At 55.1% G+C, this 7,500-nt stretch overlaps 2 non-coding genes and 1 pseudogene across 2 annotated transcripts; all 3 read left to right on the top strand.

Annotated features, from left to right (window-relative positions):
* The first annotated feature begins 3,447 nt into the window (after positions 1-3,447).
* LOC124591028 lies at positions 3,448-5,357 on the top strand. Its single transcript, XR_006976889.1, has one exon. It is a non-coding gene; the product is annotated as a small subunit ribosomal RNA (ribosomal RNA).
* A 351-nt stretch (positions 5,358-5,708) lies between these two features.
* LOC124591036 lies at positions 5,709-5,863 on the top strand. Its single transcript, XR_006976894.1, has one exon. It is a non-coding gene; the product is annotated as a 5.8S ribosomal RNA (ribosomal RNA).
* A 188-nt stretch (positions 5,864-6,051) lies between these two features.
* The window catches only part of LOC124591034, a 4,787-nt pseudogene continuing 3,338 nt past the window's right edge, over positions 6,052-7,500 (top strand).

Genomic DNA, 7,500 nt, shown 5'->3' with positions numbered 1-7,500 from the left:
CGTACCTTAACCTAACCTATGTCGTACCTTAACCTAACCTATGTCGTACCTTAACCTAACCTATGTCGTACCTTAACCTAACCTATGTCGTACCTTAACCTAACCTATGTCGTACCTTAACCTAACCTATGTCGTACCTTAACCTAACCTATGTCGTACCTTAACCTAACCTATGTCGTACCTTAACCTAACCTATGTCGTACCTTAACCTAACCTATGTCGTACCTTAACCTAACCTATGTCGTACCTTAACCTAACCTATGTCGTACCTTAACCTAACCTATGTCGTACCTTAACCTAACCTATGTCGTACCTTAACCTAACCTATGTCGTACCTTAACCTAACCTATGTCGTACCTTAACCTAACCTATGTCGTACCTTAACCTAACCTATGTCGTACCTTAACCTAACCTATGTCGCACCTTAACCTAACCTATGTCGCACCTTAACCTAACCTATGTCGTACCTTAACCTAACCTATGTCGTACCTTAACCTAACCTATGTCGTACCTTAACCTAACCTATGTCGTACCTTAACCTAACCTATGTCGTACCTTAACCTAACCTATGTCGTACCTTAACCTAACCTATGTCGTACCTTAACCTAACCTATGTCGTACCTTAACCTAACCTGTATTGCGCCTTAACCTAACCTGTATTGCGCCTTAACCTAACCTGTATTGCGCCTTAACGTAACCTGTATTGCGCCTTAACGTAACCTGTATTGCGCCTTAACGTAACCTGTATTGCGCCTTAACGTAACCTGTATTGCGCCTTAACGTAACCTGTATTGCGCCTTAACGTAACCTGTATTGCGCCTTAACGTAACCTGTATTGCGCCTTAACGTAACCTGTATTGCGCCTTAACGTAACCTGTATTGCGCCTTAACGTAACCTGTATTGCGCCTTAACGTAACCTGTATTGCGCCTTAACGTAACCTGTATTGCGCCTTAACGTAACCTGTATTGCGCCTTAACGTAACCTGTATTGCGCCTTAACGTAACCTGTATTGCGCCTTAACGTAACCTGTATTGCGCCTTAACGTAACCTGTATTGCGCCTTAACGTAACCTGTATTGCGCCTTAACGTAACCTGTATTGCGCCTTAACGTAACCTGTATTGCGCCTTAACGTAACCTGCATTGCGCCTTAACGTAACCTGTATTGCGCCTTAACGTAACCTGTATTGCGCCTTAACGTAACCTGTATTGCGCCTTAACGTAACCTGTATTGCGCCTTAACGTAACCTGTATTGCGCCTTAACGTAACCGATATTGCGCCTTAACGTAACCTATATTGCGCCGTAACGTAACCTATATTGCGCCGTAACGTAACCCACATTGCCCCTTAACGTAACCCACATTGCCCCTTAACGTAACCCACATTGCCCCTTAACGTAACCCAACACACGTTGGGCCTTAACCCAACACACGTTGGGCCTTAACCCAACACACGTTGGGCCTTAACCCAACACACGTTGGGCCTTAACCCAACACACGTTGGGCCTTAACCCAACACACGTTGGGCCTTAACCCAACACACGTTGGGCCTTAACCCAACACACGTTGGGCCTTAACCCAACACACGTTGGGCCTTAACCCAACACACGTTGGGCCTTAACCCAACACACGTTGGGCCTTAACCCAACACACGTTGGGCCTTAACCCAACACACGTTGGGCCTTAACCCAACACACGTTGGGCCTTAACCCAACACACGTTGGGCCTTAACCTGCTCTGTAATTGTCATACGACGCGTTAAATTAGTGTAGTGTTGCCTAACTGCAACCCCCGCAATATAGTTTGCTACTCGCACTGCCCGGTCCCCAGTGTATCGCTTCATGTTAAACACCTTGCAGCTATACACTGTAATGTGGATGGCAGCAGGACGTACATGCTCAATGCCCTTTGCAGTTGTTCATTGGCATTTGCAGTTGTTCATTGGCATTCGCATGTGCGAAGCACTTAGCCTACGCTGTGGTACGGCCTGTGTCAACTGTCCGCTGATGTTGTACGTCCAAATCACACACTGTACTGCACATTGGTCCTCATGTACTGAATGATACATCGTGGTACATGTGACCGTACAACGACTGCGCCAACAACGGCGAACCATGCGGTCCAAATGTTGTGCACTCAGCTACGTGTCGTCTCCCTATAAGAGCTGGATTGCAGTGTGGTATGCCCTGGATGGCGATCAGCATGAGCCGTCTGTTGATGTAGTGGCGCGTGTTGTCAGACGTAGTCGTCTCTTCTCACACACCGTGATAGCATGGTGCACTGCGTTCCACATCTGCGACATGCGACAGAGGCCGGTTGACAGTCGTTCGCGCAATGGACATCGCATACGTACGGGGGCCACCTTCCACGTGTTCGCGAAGCGTGCACATGTTGTTGCGTGTATGTGGGCAGACATAGTGTGTCGTGACACCTGACACAGGCATGCAACAATCGTTGAATTTGCAAATGGCGATGGACGCCTACGTTTGCTGGTGACGTTATGCAAATGAACAACTGGTAAACCGTTGTGGTGCGGTTGTTCTCGCTAGAGGTGAATCAGTGATGGCGACGATCGGTTGAGCTACCAACCGGTTGTTCCAGCGATACCCACCATGCCCACGAACGTGAATGGCATCTGGGTGTGAAGCGATACGCGGCGGTGGCTGGGTGGGACCGTCCCCGGCCGGTGAGGGGGGGCCTCCCGGCGTGCTGGCCGCGCGGTGCGTGGGCGCACGCGCTACAGCCGGCTGGTGGGGGCGGCCAGTGGCAGGCGCGCCGGCCGACGGAGGCGGCAGGCGGCGCAGCTGCGCGCCGGCGCACCCTGCACGCGGCGCCGTGCGGCCAAAGTAGGTCCTCGCGGGCCCGGTGCGAAGCGCGGTGGACATCTGCAGTGTGCTGGTCCGATTGAGGACTGTGTGCGCTGAGGATGCGCCGCCGCCCGGCGCTCGGCGCCGCGACGCCGTCTGCTGCTCGGTCGCCTCTGCGGTTCTCGCAGGTGGTTTGTATCGCAGCTGTGCGGACGTGTTGGCGCGTGCGCTGTGCTGGGAGAGTTCGCTTCGGCACCCAAGTGGGGCTTTTGTCCTTCTGTGGCGCTGGCGTTGGAGCTGCCGGTCACCGTAGGTGGCGCGTGTTGTCTCCCGCCGGCAATGCCACGACAGCACGCTCCCGGGCCTCTGTCGGCAGCGGCAAGCTCAGTTGGGAGCACGGGTGGTCGCACCTAAAGCGTCTACTCGCCAAACTCCGGGCGATTGCGCCTCTCTCGAACCCGACCAAGTACTTAGGACGGCGCTGCGCGCCGCCGGGACCTGAGAGGGTTTCGAGGTGTATTGTGCAGGGGAGCTCAGCCTCCTCCTGTTTGCAGAATAATTGAGCGGACGCTTGCGTGTTCGCGCGGGCCCCCGGGACACACTCCCGGGCGGCCGGCTGCTCAGCTCTAGTTGACGCAGCTCCCTGGTTGATCCTGCCAGTAGTCATATGCTTGTCTCAAAGATTAAGCCATGCATGTCTCAGTACAAGCCGCATTAAGGTGAAACCGCGAATGGCTCATTAAATCAGTTATGGTTCCTTAGATCGTACCCACGTTACTTGGATAACTGTGGTAATTCTAGAGCTAATACATGCAAACAGAGTCCCGACCAGAGATGGAAGGGACGCTTTTATTAGATCAAAACCAATCGGTCGGCTCGTCCGGTCCGTTTGCCTTGGTGACTCTGAATAACTTTGGGCTGATCGCACGGTCCTCGTACCGGCGACGCATCTTTCAAATGTCTGCCTTATCAACTGTCGATGGTAGGTTCTGCGCCTACCATGGTTGTAACGGGTAACGGGGAATCAGGGTTCGATTCCGGAGAGGGAGCCTGAGAAACGGCTACCACATCCAAGGAAGGCAGCAGGCGCGCAAATTACCCACTCCCGGCACGGGGAGGTAGTGACGAAAAATAACGATACGGGACTCATCCGAGGCCCCGTAATCGGAATGAGTACACTTTAAATTCTTTAACGAGTATCTATTGGAGGGCAAGTCTGGTGCCAGCAGCCGCGGTAATTCCAGCTCCAATAGCGTATATTAAAGTTGTTGCGGTTAAAAAGCTCGTAGTTGGATTTGTGTCCCACGCTGTTGGTTCACCGCCCGTCGGTGTTTAACTGGCATGTATCGTGGGACGTCCTGCCGGTGGGGCGAGCCGAAGGCGTGCGACGCGCCTCGTGCGTGCTCGTGCGTCCCGAGGCGGACCCCGTTGCAATCCTACCAGGGTGCTCTTGAGTGAGTGTCTCGGTGGGCCGGCACGTTTACTTTGAACAAATTAGAGTGCTTAAAGCAGGCAAGCCCGCCTGAATACTGTGTGCATGGAATAATGGAATAGGACCTCGGTTCTATTTTGTTGGTTTTCGGAACCCGAGGTAATGATTAATAGGGACAGGCGGGGGCATTCGTATTGCGACGTTAGAGGTGAAATTCTTGGATCGTCGCAAGACGAACAGAAGCGAAAGCATTTGCCAAGTATGTTTTCATTAATCAAGAACGAAAGTTAGAGGTTCGAAGGCGATCAGATACCGCCCTAGTTCTAACCATAAACGATGCCAGCCAGCGATCCGCCGCAGTTCCTCCGATGACTCGGCGGGCAGCCTCCGGGAAACCAAAGCTTTTGGGTTCCGGGGGAAGTATGGTTGCAAAGCTGAAACTTAAAGGAATTGACGGAAGGGCACCACCAGGAGTGGAGCCTGCGGCTTAATTTGACTCAACACGGGAAACCTCACCAGGCCCGGACACCGGAAGGATTGACAGATTGATAGCTCTTTCTTGATTCGGTGGGTGGTGGTGCATGGCCGTTCTTAGTTGGTGGAGCGATTTGTCTGGTTAATTCCGATAACGAACGAGACTCTAGCCTGCTAACTAGTCGCGTGACATCCTTCGTGCTGTCAGCGATTACTTTTCTTCTTAGAGGGACAGGCGGCTTCTAGCCGCACGAGATTGAGCAATAACAGGTCTGTGATGCCCTTAGATGTTCTGGGCCGCACGCGCGCTACACTGAAGGAATCAGCGTGTCTTCCTAGGCCGAAAGGTCGGGGTAACCCGCTGAACCTCCTTCGTGCTAGGGATTGGGGCTTGCAATTGTTCCCCATGAACGAGGAATTCCCAGTAAGCGCGAGTCATAAGCTCGCGTTGATTACGTCCCTGCCCTTTGTACACACCGCCCGTCGCTACTACCGATTGAATGATTTAGTGAGGTCTTCGGACTGGTACGCGGCATTGACTCTGTCGTTGCCGATGCTACCGGAAAGATGACCAAACTTGATCATTTAGAGGAAGTAAAAGTCGTAACAAGGTTTCCGTAGGTGAACCTGCGGAAGGATCATTACCGACTAGACTGCATGTCGTTCGATGTGCGTGTCGTGTCGCGCAACACGCTACCTGTACGGCTCGCAGTAGCCGTGCGCCGCGTGCGGAACCACGCGTGCTTCTCAAAACTAACGCCAATGTTGTGTGGTACGAGCGCTGAAGCGCTGGAGCGGCTGGCCTGCGGCACCTGGCGCCTGGCGCCGGTTTTGAATGACTTTCGCCCGACTGCCTGTCCGCTCCGGTGTGGAGCCGTACGACGCCCATCGGCCGTGAGGCCGTTGGACACAGAACGCTTGAACAGGGGCCGCCACACGCCTACGTCCCGCCTATGCAACTGTCTTGAAAGAGACAGTGGAAACTAAGAAAAGATCACCCAGGACGGTGGATCACTCGGCTCGTGGGTCGATGAAGAACGCAGCAAATTGCGCGTCGACATGTGAACTGCAGGACACATGAACATCGACGTTTCGAACGCACATTGCGGTCCATGGATTCCGTTCCCGGGCCACGTCTGGCTGAGGGTCGGCTACGTATACTGAAGCGCGCGGCGTTTGCCCCGCTTCGCAGACCTGGGAGCGTCGCGGCCGCCTGTGGGGCCGGCCGCGCCTCCTGAAACGTGCGATGCGCGCCCGTCGCCTGGCGGTTCGCATACCGGTACTTACTCGGTAGCGTGCACAGCCGGCTGGCGGTGTGGCGTGCGACACCTCGTACAACGACCTCAGAGCAGGCGAGACTACCCGCTGAATTTAAGCATATTACTAAGCGGAGGAAAAGAAACTAACAAGGATTCCCCCAGTAGCGGCGAGCGAACAGGGAAGAGTCCAGCACCGAACCCCGCAGGCTGCCGCCTGTCGTGGCATGTGGTGTTTGGGAGGGTCCACTACCCCGACGCCTCGCGCCGAGCCCAAGTCCAACTTGAATGAGGCCACGGCCCGTAGAGGGTGCCAGGCCCGTAGCGGCCGGTGCGAGCGTCGGCGGGACCTCTCCTTCGAGTCGGGTTGCTTGAGAGTGCAGCTCCAAGTGGGTGGTAAACTCCATCTGAGACTAAATATGACCACGAGACCGATAGCGAACAAGTACCGTGAGGGAAAGTTGAAAAGAACTTGAAGAGAGAGTTCAAAAGTACGTGAAACCGTTCTGGGGTAAACGTGAGAAGTCCGAAAGGTCGAACGATCTCTCTCATTTTTTTTTTTCCCCACAGGCCTCCGCCCTCGGCAGATGGGGCCGGCCGCCCGCGCGGAGCAATCCGCGGCGGGGTCGTGTCCGGTTGCCTTTCCACTCGCCGCGGGGTGGGGCCGTTCCGGTGTGCGGTGGGCCGCACTTCTCCCCTAGTAGGACGTCGCGACCCGCTGGGTGCCGGCCTACGGCCCGGGTGCGCAGCCTGTCCTTCCGCGGGCCTCGGTTCGCGTCTGTTGGGCAGAGCCCCGGTGTCCTGGCTGGCTGCCCGGCGGTATATCTGGAGGAGTCGATTCGCCCCTTTGGGCGCTCGGGCTCCCGGCAAGCGCGCGCGGTTCTTCCCGGATGACGGACCTACCTGGCCCGGCCCCGGACCCGCGCCGCTGTTGGCTCGGGATGCTCTCGGGCGGAATAATCGCTCCCGTCAGCGGCGCTTCAGCTTTGGACAATTTCACGACCCGTCTTGAAACACGGACCAAGGAGTCTAACATGTGCGCGAGTCATTGGGCTGTACGAAACCTAAAGGCGTAATGAAAGTGAAGGTCTCGCCTTGCGCGGGCCGAGGGAGGATGGGGCTTCCCCGCCCTTCACGGGGCGGCGGCCTCCGCACTCCCGGGGCGTCTCGTCCTCATTGCGAGGTGAGGCGCACCTAGAGCGTACACGTTGGGACCCGAAAGATGGTGAACTATGCCTGGCCAGGACGAAGTCAGGGGAAACCCTGATGGAGGTCCGTAGCGATTCTGACGTGCAAATCGATCGTCGGAGCTGGGTATAGGGGCGAAAGACTAATCGAACCATCTAGTAGCTGGTTCCCTCCGAAGTTTCCCTCAGGATAGCTGGTGCTCGTACGAGTCTCATCCGGTAAAGCGAATGATTAGAGGCCTTGGGGCCGAAACGACCTCAACCTATTCTCAAACTTTAAATGGGTGAGATCTCCGGCTTGCTTGATATGCTGAAGCCGCGAGCAAACGACTCGGATCGGAGTG

The sequence above is a fragment of the Schistocerca americana genome, unplaced genomic scaffold (genome assembly GCF_021461395.2).
Source record: "Schistocerca americana isolate TAMUIC-IGC-003095 unplaced genomic scaffold, iqSchAmer2.1 HiC_scaffold_795, whole genome shotgun sequence".
In the NCBI taxonomy this organism is placed as follows: domain Eukaryota; kingdom Metazoa; phylum Arthropoda; class Insecta; order Orthoptera; family Acrididae; genus Schistocerca; species Schistocerca americana.
The sequence above is the reverse complement of the archived record's forward strand: the minus strand, read 5'-3'. Positions and strand labels throughout refer to the sequence as shown.